The sequence below is a fragment of the Saccopteryx bilineata genome, chromosome 2, assembly GCF_036850765.1.
Source record: "Saccopteryx bilineata isolate mSacBil1 chromosome 2, mSacBil1_pri_phased_curated, whole genome shotgun sequence".
Taxonomy (NCBI): Eukaryota; Metazoa; Chordata; class Mammalia; order Chiroptera; family Emballonuridae; genus Saccopteryx; species Saccopteryx bilineata.
Window position 1 is genome coordinate 263,710,927 of NC_089491.1, and position 15,103 is coordinate 263,726,029.

A 15,103-nucleotide genomic window follows, 5' to 3' on the forward strand; every position below is an offset into this window, starting at 1 on the left:
TGGAAATGCCCAAAATGTGACATTCCTCCCACCGCAGCCATTTTTTTTTTTTTTTTTTTTGTATTTTTCTGAAGTTGGAAACGGGGAGGCAGTCAGACAGACATCTGCAAGCACCCGACCAGGATCCACCCGGCATGCCCACCAGAGGGGCGATGCTCTGCCCATATAGGGCGTCGCTCTGTTGCAACCAGAGCCATTCTAGCGCCTGAGGCAGAGGCCATGGAGCCATCCTCAGCGCCCGGGCCAACTTTGCTCCAATGGAGCCTTGGCTGCAGGAGGGGAAGAGAGAGACAGAGAGGAAGGAGAGGGGGAGGAGTGGAGAAGCAGATGGGCGCCTCTCCTGTGTGCCCTGGCCAGGAATCAAACCCCAGACTCTACCACTGAGCCAACCGGCCAGGGCCCGCAGCCAAATTTTATTATGAAAGATTTCCAACTCATGCTATTTTTTCAGTTCTCCAAGTAGAATGAGTATTATTAATAGAGACTCACTAGAAATACACAACTTTTGTACTTTTGGGCCTCAAAGAATCTCACATTCTGGGAAAAAGCTGAGTTTCCCATTTTTCTCATAGTGCTGGAAAGTCGTCAGTGAAGGATGAAGAAGTCATTCAAGGTATGTATGTCCCTTGAATGAAACAGAATGTCCCTTGATAGCTACTGACAGGATGCAATGAGCCGAGCCACCCAATCAAGACATTCTCAGTTGAGAGCTAAGTTATTTGAATAACTCTAGTCTTTGTATTTCTCACAACTCCACCACATTAGGAATAAATAACTAAGTCCTCGATTGTGTCAAAGTAAATTAATCTAAATCAAACAGATTGTTAGTGGAGTTTTTTTTGTTTTTATTTGTTTGTTTGTTTGTTTTCTGAAGCTGGAAACGGGGAGAGACAGTCAGACAGACTCCCGCATGGGCCTGACCGGGATCCACCCGGCACACCCACCAGGGGCAATGCTCTGCCCACCAGGGGGCGATGCTCTGCCCCTCCGGGGTGTCGCTCTGCTGCGACCAGAGCCACTCTAGCGCCTGGGGCAGAGGCCAAGGAGCCATCCCCAGCGCCCGGGCCATCCTTGCTTCAATGGAGCCTCGGCTGCGGGAGGGGAAGAGAGAGACAGAGAGGAAGGAGGGGGGGATGGAGAAGCAAATGGGCGCTTCTCCTATGTGCCCTGGCCAGGAATCGAACCCGGGTCCCCTGCACGCCAGGCCGAGGCTCTACCGCTGAGCCAACCGGCCAGGGCCGAGTTTTTTTGTTTTTTGGTTTTTTTCTGCTGATTTTTCTTACCTTGGCACTCATAGCTAGGAAAAAAATTAACTACACATTAGCATTATATAGGTCTTTTAAAGATATTCATTTTTGGCCTGACAGGCAAGGGTGCAGTGGACAGAGCGTCGGACTGGGATGCAAAGGACTCCGGATTCAAGACCCCAAAGTCGCCAATTTGAGTGCGGGCTCATCTGGCTTGAGCAAAGCTCACCAGCTTGGACCCAAGGTCACTGGCTTGAGCAAGGGGTTACTTGGTCTGCTGAAGGCCCACGGTCAAGGCACATATGAGAAAGCAATCAATAAACAACTAAGGTGTCGCAACGAAAAACTGATGATTGATGCTTCTCATCTCTTTCTGTTTCTGTCTGTCTCTGTAAAAAAAAAAAATGTTCATTTTTGCATCTAGATACTGACTACATGAATATTCACTGAGCAATACTTTAAATGTTTCATTTGAAAATTTTGTATAATAAAGTGTTAGGAATGTCACTTTCTCAAAGACTAATTGCATCTTTTTCTTTTATTTTTAAAAATTATTGATTGATTTTAGCTAGAGAGGAAGGGAAAGCACAATAGAGACAGGAACATCAATCCATTCCTGTATGTGTTCGGACTGGGGATCAAACCAGCAACCTCCGTGCTTCAGACTGATGCTCTAACCAACAGAGCTATCTGGCCAGGGCTATTTGCATTTTTTTTTTTTTTTAATTTCCCATTGATTTGAGAGAGAGAGAGAAGCATCAACTCACTGTGCACTTATCGGTTGCTTCTCTTATGTGTCCTGATGGGGATCAAACCCGAAACCTCCAGGATGACACTGTATTCACTGCTCTGGCCAGGACCTATCTGCATCTTAATGAGTAGCAAAAACCAAAAGTATTTTGAAGAACATGTTTCAAGGAGAAAACAAATCCAGGCAGCGGTTTTTAACAGCTTTCCACTTGCAGAGGGAAAACAGTCAGAGTAGAAGTTACTTCAAACTTCATGAACTGTGAACATTTCTGTGGAAATGGCTACTTTCTTTCAGCATCCCTTCTCTAAATTAAGATACCCACAGAAAACTCTTTTGTATTAAACATAGAATTAGAATATGATCCAGAAATTCCACTTCTAGGGATATACATAAAAGAATTGAAAACAAGAACTCAAACTGATACTTGTATGCCAGAGTATTCATAGGATCATTATTTATAATAGCTGAAAGATAGGAGCAATACATGTCCATTGTAGAATAAATGGATTACAAAATTCTATAGAATAGAATACTAGTCAGTCATAAAAAGAAATGACATTCTGAAATATATTACAACATAGATAGACCCTAAAAATATGTTATGAAATAAGCCAGACACAAAAGGGCAAATATTGAATGATTCTACTCATAAGGTACTCAGAATAATCAAATTCATAGAGACGGAAAGTATCAATAGAATAGAGGTTGCCAGGGCCTGGAAGAAGAGGCAATGGAGAGCTAGCGATTAATGGGTATCGAGTTTCAGTTTGGGATCATGAAAAGGTTCTTGAGATGGTTGCAAACAATGTAACTAACTATACATGATGCTACTGAGCTGTACGCTTAAAAGTCGTTAAAATGGTAAATTTTAAGTTATGCATATTTTGCCACAGTAAAAAATTATTTCTGAGAGGATAGTTACACTGTGAATTGCGGAGTCAAGTGAACCCTATTTCTCATCCTCCCCAATTCAAATTTTGCATTAGGTAATTAGCATGTCCTTTCCCATAATGCTTTGCTCTATGCTCTACGAAAACCTAATTCAGTGAAATAAAGCATATCTTCAGAAACAGCGTGTGCATTTCCAAGGGACCTTAGTATGGTTGTATAATTGTCATCCAAATAATAATGGGAGGTTTTTCTATACTACTCAAATTCTCCTTTTTGAAATAGGAACCTTGCTTATTGGGAATGATGAGTTGTATCCTTACTTGTTAGCTTTGCGCAGTGGCAGTATCGTAGCCAATGAGGTTTATCCGAGGCGCGATTATTGCTAATTGAAAACTTTTCCCAATACCCCGCCGTGACGACTTGAAATATAGTCGGCATTGGCAATTTTTGACGGTCTCTACGGAGACTGAATATTTTGGTTATAAAAGTAAGATGATTTTTTTTCTATGAAACGTGTACTGTGTTTTTTTATTCCCATGGTTATAGAGTTGCTAGTAGGCTTGCTCTATTTTCCAAGTCTATCCTACGTACAGTGATTTTCCTGTTCTGATACATGCACTCAAACATCTGAGGTTTAACTTACTGAAAATGCTCTCTACCTCTCGATTTCGCTGTCTTCCTGCCTCCGTATCTCACTCAAAATTCAAGTCAATACCATCAGTGTCTGTGACGTTATGGTGATTTGCATAAAATTCCCCAGCATCCCCAGCGAATGTGCTCTCATTTCTAAAATCTGAACGTTCTACAAGGGATGGTGCAACAACAAGTAGTCTCCCATGCAAACTGGCCTTAAATAAAACTGCTCGAAAGAGAACGCGTCAGATCCACGAACTCGCTGACAGTCGCTCACCCTCAGTGAAAAAGCTGTTGTCATCCGTCGGAGAGTGTAGTTTCTATACCAAACCTCCAGCTTTGCGCAGTGGCAGTATCGTAGCCAATGAGGTTTATCCGAGGCGCGATTATTGCTAATTGAAAACTTTTCCCAATACCCCGCCATGACGACTTGAAATACAGTCGGCATTGGCAATTTTTGACAGTCTCTACGGAGACTGAACATTAAGTTGTTTTAAGAAGAGGTTATAGCCTGACCTGTGGAGGTGCAGTGGATGAAGCGTCGACCTGGAAATGCTGCTGGTTCGAAACCCTGGGCTTGTCTGGTCAAGGCACATATGGGAGTTGATGCTTCCAGCTCCTTCCCCCTTCTCTCTCTCTCTGTCTCTCTCTCCTCTCTATCCCTCTCTGTCTTTCTCTCTCTCTCTCCTCTCTAAAAATTAATAAATAAAAAAAGAATTAAAAAAAAAAAAAAGAAGAGGTTATAAAGGGTTTTTCTGGTTTGGGTAATGTTTCGTTATTTGGCTAGAACTGACGAGTGAAGGGAGTCCGTCATGGTGAGTTCTGCAGAGGATATGCGTGGTTTTCATCCTTCGAAGTTCTGCGGCGCACCTTTCCTACACCGGGAAGATCAGAAGTGTTCCCATACAGAAGTCCTCAGGAGTTCTAGTCACGGGCATGGCAGATTCAGCAAGACCTGCTTAGGCCACCACCCATCAAATACTGCTTTGGCCCAAGAGGGAAAGGATGTGGTCACTAAGGTGGTGGTCGGGCAAATCCATTGGTTCAAAGTAGCACTGGGGAAACCACTTGGCCCTGGTCCTGCTTCAGGGACCTCACAGTCTCCAGAGAGACCTCAAGTAAGTAAACAAACATATAAACTAGATACTTACAGATTATTTCAGTGTTATAAAAAAAACAAACAGGGTGATGTGATGGAGCCATGCAGGAAACCAACCAAGCTCCTACAGCAACAACTATTGAGCACTTACTGTGTGCCGGGCTCTCATTTCTACTGGAATCTCCCTTTGGCTAGGTAGTTTGAGTTCCAATGACTGTTTTTACCATTACAGTAATTTGAGAGATGGGGATGGGGATGAGGGTGGAGAGAGAAGTACCAACTCATTCTTCCACTTAGTTGTTCCATTTAGTTGTGCACTCATTGGTTGCCTCTCCTATGTGCCCTGACTGGGGATCGAACCCATGACCTCCACACTAATCACTGAGCCTCCTGGCCAGGGCCAATGACTTAATTGAAGTGAAATTCACATAATATAAAATTAATCATTTTAAAGTGGATTTGTGTGATTTTTGCATAGTATTGGTTTGTTCCACAACCTAATTTTTTTCTGGTTACAAAATTACTGAATGTTTGTATATAAAATCTAAACATTGCATATGTGAAGAAGTGATGAAGCCCCCTCCATAATCCCACCTCCATTGCTAGAGGAGATAGCCTCAGGTAGGGAAGATTATTCCTCCAAATTGTTCTATTTGTTGGTGTAAGTAAGAAACGTCCAAACCTGTAGAGAATTTTTATAAGAGTTTATTTGAGCCAAACTGATGATATATGCTGGTAAGCAAGATCTCAGATGCTCCAGAGAATAACAGGGTTTTTGTTTTTTTTTGCTTTTTTTTAAAATTAATTTTAGAAAGGAGAGGGAGAGACAGAGAGAGAGAGAGGAGAGACAGAGAGAGAGAGAAGGGGGAGGAGCTGGAAGCATCAACTCCCATATGTGCCTTGACCAGGCAAGCCCAGGGTTTTGAACCGGCGACCTCAGCATTTCCAGGTCGACGCTTTATCCACTGCGCCACCACAGGTCAGGCCAGAGGATAACACTTTTGTAGCTTCTTTTTATGCATTTGAGATTAAGGAGAGAAGTAAGGAAGATTACACAAAGGACCCTGTTTGGGTGGCTTAGTTGGATAGCTCATTGTCCTAATAGACCCAGGTTACATATTTGAGCCCTGGTCAGACATACAAGAGTCAACTATGAATGCATGCATGAGTGGAACAACAAATTGATGTTCCTCTCTTTCTTTCTCTCTCACTCTAAAGAAGTTATAGGCCTGGGGTGTGACTAGCCACCATGACCTGCCCGATTATGAATTTATGATCAGATTACCCTGGTAGGTTACTTTCCATAGAACCCCCCCTTTTTTTAGAACCCCTTTTTTGTCTACATGTTCATGTCAACATAATTATGAATCAGCATTGGGTTATACTCTACATACAGTTCTACTACTTTTTATTTCGGCTGAACAGTATGTTATGGACATATATCCCATGTCAGCACACAGCTTTCCTCTTCCCATAGGGCTATATCCCACTACAGCTAACCAATTCCCTATTGATGAACATGTAGGTTGTTTCTAGTTTGTGTGTGTGTTCACAGCCCCCCCCCCATTGTAAGCAATGCTATGATGAACATCCTCAGATGTGCATTTTTGCCTATTTGTGGGATATTTCTAGGGAAAATGTTTTATAGGTCATATTGCCTGCACAAAAGCCATACATATTTTGCATTTTAAGAGGTGGCTCCCTCATACTCATTTCCACAACACATACTAAAATTGAAACAATACAGAGAAGATCAGCATGGCCCTTGACATGCAAATTTGTGAAGCATTCTACATATTTTAATTATTTTAATTTTTTTATATAATCATTTTAGAAAGAGAGGAAGGAAGAGAGGGAGAGAGAGAGAGAGAGAGAGAGAGACACATCGATCTGTTTCTGTATGTGCCCTGACCGGGAAACAAGCTGGCAACCTCTGCGCTCTGGATGACACTCTAACCAACTGAGCTATCCAGCCAGGGCAAAGTGTTTTATACATATTTTTTTAGAACAGATTGATTGAGAAGGGGATTGAGGGACTGGGAGAAAGAAAGAGGTGAAGGGATTTTTTTTTTTTTTTTTTTTTTACAGGGACAGAGAGAGTCAGAGAGAGAGAGATAAATAGGAACAGAGAGAGATGAGAAGCATCAATCATCAGTTTTCCGTTGTGACACCTTAGTTGTTCATTGATTGCTTTCTCATATGTGCCTTGACCGTGGGTCTTTAGCAGACCAAGTAACCCCTTGCTCAAGCCAGCGACCTTGGGTCCAAGCTGGTGAGTTTTGCTCAAACCAGATGAGCCCGCGTTCAAGCTGATGACTTCGGGGTCTCGAACCTGGGTCCTCGGCATCCCAGTCTGACTTTCTATCCACTGCGCCACCACCTGGTCAGGCGAGGTGAAGGGATTTATTTATTTATTTATTTATTTTTAACTTTTCTGAAGTTGGAAATGGGGAGGCAGCCAGACAGACTCCTGCATGCGCCCAACCGGGATCCACCTGGCATGCCCACCAGGGGGCAATGCTCTGCCCATCTGGGGCGTTGCTCTGTTGCAACCAGAGCCATTCTAGCGCCTGAGGCAGAGGCCATAGAGCCGTCCTCAGCGCCCGGGCCAACTTTGCTCCAGTGGAGCCTTGGCTGCGGGAGGGGAAGAGAGAGAGAGAGAAGAAGGAGAGAGGGAAGAGTGGAGAAGCAGATAGGCGCTTCTCCTGTGTGCCCTGGCCAGGAATCAAACCCGGGACTCCTGCATGCCAGGCTGACACTCTACCACTGAGCCAACTGGCCAGGGCCAGAGGTGAAGGGATTTAGAACTACAAATTGGTGGTTACAAAATAGTCACAGGGGCCTGACCTGTGGTGGCGCAGTGATAAAGCGTCGACCTGGAAATGCTGAGGTCGCCGGTTCGAAACCCTGAGCTTGCCCGGTCAAGGCACATATGGGAGTTGATGCTTCCAGCTCCTCCCCCGTCTCTCTCTCCTCTCTCTGTCTCTCTCTCTCCTCTCTAAAATGAATAAATAAAATAAAAATTAAAAAAAAAATTAAAAAAAAATAGTCACAGGGATGTGAAGTACAGCACAGAAAATATAGTCAATACTATTGTAATAACTATGTATGGTGTCAGGTGGTTACTGGAAATATCGGGGGTATATAAAGTATATGCTACACTTTATCTTAGCCAAAAGGCCAAGAAGCAATTTAGTGAAGTATAGGATTGTCTAACTGCTTTGATGTACACTGGAAACTAATACAAAATAATATTAAACATCAACTGTAATTGAAAAAATAAAAATAAAAAAAACCAAAAGAGGTGCCCCCAGACTGGCTCTCTCTCACTGTAGCAATGTGTTCACCTACAGAGCCCCCGTAGGAGAGCATCTGGAGGCTGTTTGATGTGTATGTTTGACAGCACTTGGCGTCCAGTTCTTTTTTTTTTTTTTTTTTTTTTTACAGAGACAGAGAGAGAGGCAGAGAGAGGGATATATAGGGACAGACAGACAGGAACGGAGAGAGATGAGAAGCATCAATCATTGTTTTTTTTGTTGCAACACCTTAGTTGTTCATTGATTGCTTTCTCACATGTGCCTTGACTGTGGGCCTTCAGCAGACCAAGTAACCGCTTGCTTGAGCCAGCGACCTTGAGTCCAAGTTGGCGAGCATTGCTCAAACCAGATGAGCCTGCACTCAAGCTAGTGACCTCGGGGTCTTGAACCCTGGGTCCTCCGCATCCCTATCCAATGCTCTATCCACTGTGCCACCGCCTGGTCAGGCCAGACCACATCCAGTTCTAATGCTTGTTTGTTCTCCAGCTCCTTCCCAGGCAGTCAGGCAAAAGGGGCTGGGCTGGGTGAGGTAATCCTGACCCTTTCCCCCTCCTCCATGTAAGGAAATATCCTTGAAAACATCAGCCCCTGATGGAGTTGATCCCCTCCCAGGCCTCCCACCTGGTAGCCCAAGCCAGTCTGGACCCCACTTGCTCTGGGAGATGGAAAAGGGGGACCATAAGGACTATTTCATCAGGGAAAGGGTACACCAGCCCCCAAACAATCTTCTCAGCGGTCCAGTCACTACAGGATTGTCTGCAAGAATCACTAGCTTCTATGGGTTAAAAATATCCCATGCCCGAGGGGCCCTCAGTGTCCATCCAGAAGAGAGCTGGCTCACAGCTTGCTATCACTGGGAAAATTAACTGAGGCCCATTGCTCCCTCCCCTCCCCTGTGAAGCTTTTTTTTTTTTTTTCTTTTTTCTGAAGCTGGAAACGGGGAGAGACAGTCAGAACAGACTCCCGCATGCGGGATCCACCTGGCACGCCCACCAGGGGCGACGCTCTGCCCACCAGGGGGCGATGCTCTGCCCCTCCGAGTCGCTTTGCCGCGACCAGAGCCACTCCAGCGCCTTGGGGCAGAGGCCAAGGAACCATCCCCAGCGCCCGGGCCATCTTTGCTCCAATGGAGCCTCAGCTGCGGGAGGGGAAGAGAGAGACAGAGAGGAAGGAGGGGGTGGGGGGTGGAGAAGCAAATGGGCGCTTCTCCTGTGTGCCCTGGCCGGGAATCGAACCAGGGTCCCCTGCACGCCAGGCCGACATTCTATCACTGAGCCAACTGGCCAGGGCCCCCTGTGAAGCTTTAAAGTCAGACTTTCTGGGTTCAAATCCTCACTCTCCTGACCAGGCGGTGGCGCAGTGGATAGAGTGTCGGACTGGAATGCAGAGGACCCAGGTTCGAGACCCCGAGGTCGCCAGCTTGAGCACGGGCTCATCTGGTTTGAGCAAAAGCTCACCAGCTTGGACCCAAGGTCTCTGGCTTGAGCAAGGGGTTACTCAGTCTGCTGAAGGCCCGCGGTCAAGGCACATATGAGAAAGCAATCAATGAACAACTAAGGTCTTGCAACAAAAAACTGATGATTGATGCTTCTCATCTCTCTCCATTCCTGTCTGTCTGTCCCTGTCTATCCCTCTCTCTAACTCTCTCTCTGTCCATGTAAAAAAATATAATAAAAAAAAAATCCTCACTCCACTATTCACTAGCTGTGTGACCCTAGGCTACCTACTTAACTTTTCTGTGCCTCGGGTTGTAAAAGAAATGTCAGGATTGTATCTACCTGAGGGGCCATGGGTGTCCACCCTGGCTGTGCATGAGAATCACCTGGGGCGCTTTTAAAAATTCTGATGCCCAGGCTGCATTTCAGGCCAATTAAATCAGAATTTCTGAAAGTTAGTCCTGGGCACAAAAAAACAAAAATATTATATATTTTAAATCTTCCTAGATGGCTTCATGTGCCACCAAGAAAGAGGCTCATTGCCGTAGAGATTTTGTAGATGTTAAATGAGATAATATAATAAAAGTGCTTTCAGCCTGACCTGTGGTGGCACAGTGGATAAAGCGTCGACCTGGAATACTGAGGTCGCTGGTTCAAAACCCTGGGCTTGCCTGATCAAGGCACATATGGGAGTTGATGCTTCCTGCTCCTCCCTTCTCTCTCTCTCTCTTTCTCTCTCCTTTCTAAAATGAATAAATTAAGTCTTTAATAAATAAATAAAAAGTGCTTCCAGTGGTATCTGACACAGTGTTAAATGCTTTGGTGGGGGTTGTGGGACCAATTTATCCAAGCCTGGGAGGTGGTCAGGGAAGGCTTCCTGGAGGAGGGGGTAGCTGAACTGTAAACTGAAGGAGGAGAGGCAAAAAGAGGACAGGATGCATATAAGCAGGAGCAACAGCACCTGCAGGGGTCTGAAGTCGGGAAGATGTGGCCTCTTGAAGGAACTGAAAGGTATGCCTGTGACTGGAACTGAGAAAGGAAAGAGGGAGAGCTGGGGAGAAGGCACATCACACTGGGGGTCCTCTAGTGAGGTCAGAGGTCATGGAAAATCATGGCGCTTTTTTTTTTTTAACAATTTTTTTTTTTAATCTTTTTTTTTTTTTTTTTTTTTTACAGAGGCAGAGATAGACAGGGACAGACAGACAGGAATGGAGAGAGATGAGAAGCATCAATCATCAGTTTCTCGTTGCGCGTTGCGACTTCTTAGTTGTTCATTGATTGCTTTCTCACATGTGCCTTGACCGTGGGCCTTCAGCAGACCGAGTAACCCCCTGCTGGAGCCAGCGACCTTGGGTCCAAGCTGGTGAGCTCTTTGCTCAAGCCAGATGAGTCGGCGCTCAAGCTGGCGACCTCCGGGTCTCGAACCTGGGTCCTTCCGCATCCCAGTCCGACGCTCTATTCACTGCGCCACCACCTGGTCAGGCTTTTTTTTTTTCTTTCTTTTTTTGTGACAGAGAGAGAGGGGGACAGATAGGGACAGACAGACAGGAAGGGAGAGAGATGAGAAGCATCAATTCTTCGTTGTGGCACCTTAGTTGTTCATTGATTGCTTTCTCATATGTGCCTCGACCGTGGGGCTACAGCAGACTGAGTAACACCTTGCTCAAGCCGGTGACCTTGGGCTCAAGCTGGTGAGCTTTGCTCAAATCAGATGAGCCTGAACTCAAGCTGGCGACCTCAGGGTTTCAAACCTGTGTTATCCGTGTCCTAGTCTGACACTCTATCCAGTGCGCCACCGCCTGGTCAGGCCACTGTGCTTTATTCTGGCATCATGAAAGTTTTAAGCAGGGCAATGAGTGACCTAGATCAGAACCCCACCACCACCACCACCACCAAGTTTGGAAGCAGTAATTTTTTCAAGACATTGTCTCCAAGACAGCTAGGGAACTTGAACTTGCCAAGGGGTTGTGAAACAACCCCCATGCTCCCCTTCGTGAATGAGTCAAACAGTCCTGGGTTTGAATCCTGACTTTGCTACTTTGCACTGGTGTGGCTTTGGGCAGGTGACTTTATGTATGAGTCTCAGCTGCCTAGCCTGTGAAAGAGGCATAAACCTCCACTGGTTCTTTGCAAGAATGAAATGAGATAATAATGTAAAAGATTATTCTAATATGATAATTATGTAATGATTATTAATATTACTAATAATATTCATAACCTTGACTGTGCAACCCTTTGGTGGCTGCATAAATAGCCAAATCTATCCTTTGCTGTCCTAGCCCTAAAGTTTCACTTGGGTTCTCCCATGAGAATTATAGCTACAGTTTCTTAGCCCTTCTCCTGCATTTTGGTGTTTGTTGAATCCCTATAACAACCTTGATAGATAAATGTTTTATTATCCAGATTTTACAATTAAGGCACCTGAATCTCAGTGTGTTTAAGCCACTTTCCCCAAATCACCCAGCTAAGTATCAAACCTGCAAAACCGTATGCCCATTGTACTGATGAAAAAACCGAGGCTCAGAAAGATGAAGTATCATGCCCAAGACTGCACAGTTGACAGATGGCAGAGCTGGGATTTGAACCCTTGTCTGGACCTCTGGACCCTAAAGGGTTTTCCCCAGAGGGTTGGAGTGTCTGCTAGGAGCCACTTTCTGGGTCACCTGGCTCATCCTTGACATGAGCAGGGGAGGCTGGAACCTTTCTGTTTTGCTGCCCATATTCTGGGCCCTCGACATACTTTTCTGAACACCAACTCCTCCTTCTGGACTGCCCTTCCCACGGCCTCCTGTCCTCCAAAATCAGGTCAGAGTTGGCTCTTCTTCAGCAAAAAAATAAATTCCATTTTCCAAGCCAAGCCTCATTTGAATCACTTTTAGGCAGTTGATTCAGGTTAATGTCTGCATGTCATTTTACAATGCAGCTACATGTTGAAAATAATTTTAATATAATTTAAAATTTTTTATTTACTGAATTTAGAGAGAGAGGAATGTAGAGAGAGAAACATTGGTTTGTTGTTCCACTTATTTATGCATTCATTGGTTGATTCTTTTATGTGCCCTGACCGGAGGTTGAAGCTACAACCTTGGTGTACTGGGACAACACTCTAACCCACTGAGCTACCCTGCCAGGTGCAGTTATATTTTATTTTGAAAATATAAATTAATTCTGGGAATAGGTGAAATTGCATATGTGATTCAAAATTCAAAATATTCCAAAATGTAATTAATGAAATCTCCTTCCCCTTCCAGACCCCAGGCACCCTCTTCCCCCACCCACCCCCCTCACTTGCCAGGAGATGCTAGAGTTTATTCCCAGAGATGCTCCAGCAAGTATAAGCGGCTCATAAAGAGATACATTGTTTCCCACTTTTCTCTACACAGATACACATTTACACACACTGTTTCAGTTTTATTATTTTTAAATCTTAGATCTGTTTCATATCAGTAGGTAAGTAACTTCCTCCATCTCTTCTGTGGCTACATAGTTTTCCATGGTAGAACTATATGTAATTTATTTAACCAATCACCTATTGATGGATATTTGGGTTGTTTCCAGTTCTTTGCTCTTAAAAACAGCACTGCAGCTAAGTCTGTGCTTGAGTCTTGGCATCCTAGAAAGCTCTGTGAGCCCTGGCCAGTTAGCTCAGTCAGAGTACTGTATTGTCCCAAAATACCAAGGTTGCATGTTCAATCCCTGGTCAAGACACATACAGGACCAATGAAGAGGAACAACAAATGAATGTTTCTCTCTTTTCCTTCCCCTCTCTGTCTCCCTAAAATCAATTAGAAAAAAAGAAAAAAAACGGTCTGTGAATGGCCTGTGATAGAAGAGAGAGGATTGGGGCCTGACCTGGGGTGGTGCAGTGGATAAAGCGTCAACCTGGAATGCTGAGGTCACTGGTTCAAATCCCTGGGCTTGCCTGGTCAAGGCACATATGGGAGTTGATACTTCCTGCTCTTCCCCTCTCTCTCTCTCTCTCTCTCTCTCTCTCTCTCTCCCTCTCTCCCTCTCTCCCTCTTTCTCTCCTTTCTCTCTAAAAATGAATAAATAAAATCTAAATATATATATTAGAAGAGAGAGGATTGGGCTGGGTGCCAGGATACTAGGGTTCTCATCTTGATCCTACAACTAACTGCACAGTCCAGCCCACGCATCTCTTTGTACATTGGGGTGTCCCCAGCAGATGAAAGTAAATAAATTCAGTCAGGTTAAGGGGATAGGACCTGATGGGGGGATGGAAAAGTTTAGATAAAATGTTCAGGACCTGCAGAGGTGATGCGTGAACTGAGACCTTGATGATGATCAGGAACAGCCGTGCCAAGATCTGGGAAGAACATTCCAGAAAGGGACTCAGAGCTGTGAAGGCTCCGAAGTCAGAACTAGCTTGCTGTACTCGAGGGACATACTGAAGGCCAGTGTGGCCGGAATGTAATGACTAGAGGAGGAAGGAAGAAGACAAAACCCAAGGCGTGGCCTCAGAGACCCTTGTGGAGAGTCTGGATTTTATTCCAAGGACAACAAGAAACCACTGGAATGTTTAAGCAGGGGAATGAGGATGAGACTTAGTATACATTTTTAAAACATTACATGTGACCCTGCCATTCTACTCTTTACGTATGTATCTAAGAGAAATAAAACATATGGCCACACAAAGACTTCCATGTGAATGGTGATGGAAGCTTCATTCTTAGTGGCCAATGCTGGAGAAATAAACTATATATCCATCAGCAGGACAATGGAGAAGCAAGCAGTGGTACATTCATACAATGGAGTACAACTCATCCACGAAAAAGGTGACTTTTTTTTTTTTTTTGGACAGAGACAGAGAGACAGAGAGAGGGACAGATGGACAGGAAGGGAGAGAGATGAGAAGCATCATTTCTTCATTGTGGCACCTTAGTTGTTCATTGATTGCTTTCTCATATGTGCCTTGACAGGGGCGGGGGGTGGGCTACAGCAGAGTAAGTGGCCCCTTGCTCAAGCCAGTGACCTTTGGGCTCAAGCCAGCGACCATGGGGTCATGTCTATGATCCTATGTCAAGCCAGTGACCCTGCATTCAAGTTGGTAAGTCCACACTCAAGCTGGAGAGCTTGGGATTTCAAACCCGGGTCCTCTGCATCCCAGTCTGACACTATCCACTGCACTACTGCCTGGTCAGTCAAAAAGGGTGAATTCTTTTTTTTTAATTTATTTTTTTATTTTTATTTTTTTTTAGAGAGAGGAGACAGAGAGAGAGAAGGGGGGAGGAGTAGAAAGCATCAACTCCCATATGTGCCTTGACCAGGCAAGCCCGGGGATTTGAACTGGTGACCTCAGCGTCCCAGGTTGACGCTTTTACGCACTGCGCCACTACAGGTCAGGCCAAAAAAGGGTCAATTCTTGATTCAAACAACACAGATGAATCTCATGAACATGCCAAGCTAAAGAAGCCAGACCACCTCATGCCTTGAAAAAAAAAGAAAAAGAAAAAAGAAGAAAGAAAAATACAGGCCCTGGCCAGTTGGCTCAGCGGTAGAGTGTCGGCCTGGCGTGCGGGGTACCCGGGTTCGATTCCCGGCCAGGGCACATAGGAGAAGTGCCCATTTGCTTCTCCACCCCCACCCCCTCCTTCCTCTCTGTCTCTCTCTTCCCCTCCCGCAGCCAAGGCTCCATTGGAGCAAAGATGGCCCGGGCGCTGGGGATGGCTCCTTGGCCTCTGCCCCAGGCGCTAGAGTGGCTCTGGTCA

The 15,103-nt window shown here is 45.0% G+C and overlaps 2 non-coding genes and 1 pseudogene across 2 annotated transcripts; all 3 read left to right on the plus strand.

Moving 5' to 3' along the window:
• Nucleotides 1–3,214: 3,214 nt before the first annotated feature.
• On the plus strand, nucleotides 3,215–3,355 carry LOC136327798 (U4 spliceosomal RNA). Its single transcript, XR_010729883.1, has one exon. It is a non-coding gene; the product is annotated as a U4 spliceosomal RNA (small nuclear RNA).
• A 502-nt stretch (nucleotides 3,356–3,857) lies between these two features.
• LOC136327797 (U4 spliceosomal RNA) lies at nucleotides 3,858–3,998 on the plus strand. The gene has a single exon (XR_010729882.1). It is a non-coding gene; the product is annotated as a U4 spliceosomal RNA (small nuclear RNA).
• Nucleotides 3,999–6,326: 2,328 nt separating this feature from the next.
• On the plus strand, nucleotides 6,327–6,421 carry LOC136327369 (U6 spliceosomal RNA; annotated as a pseudogene).
• Nucleotides 6,422–15,103: the final 8,682 nt, after the last annotated feature.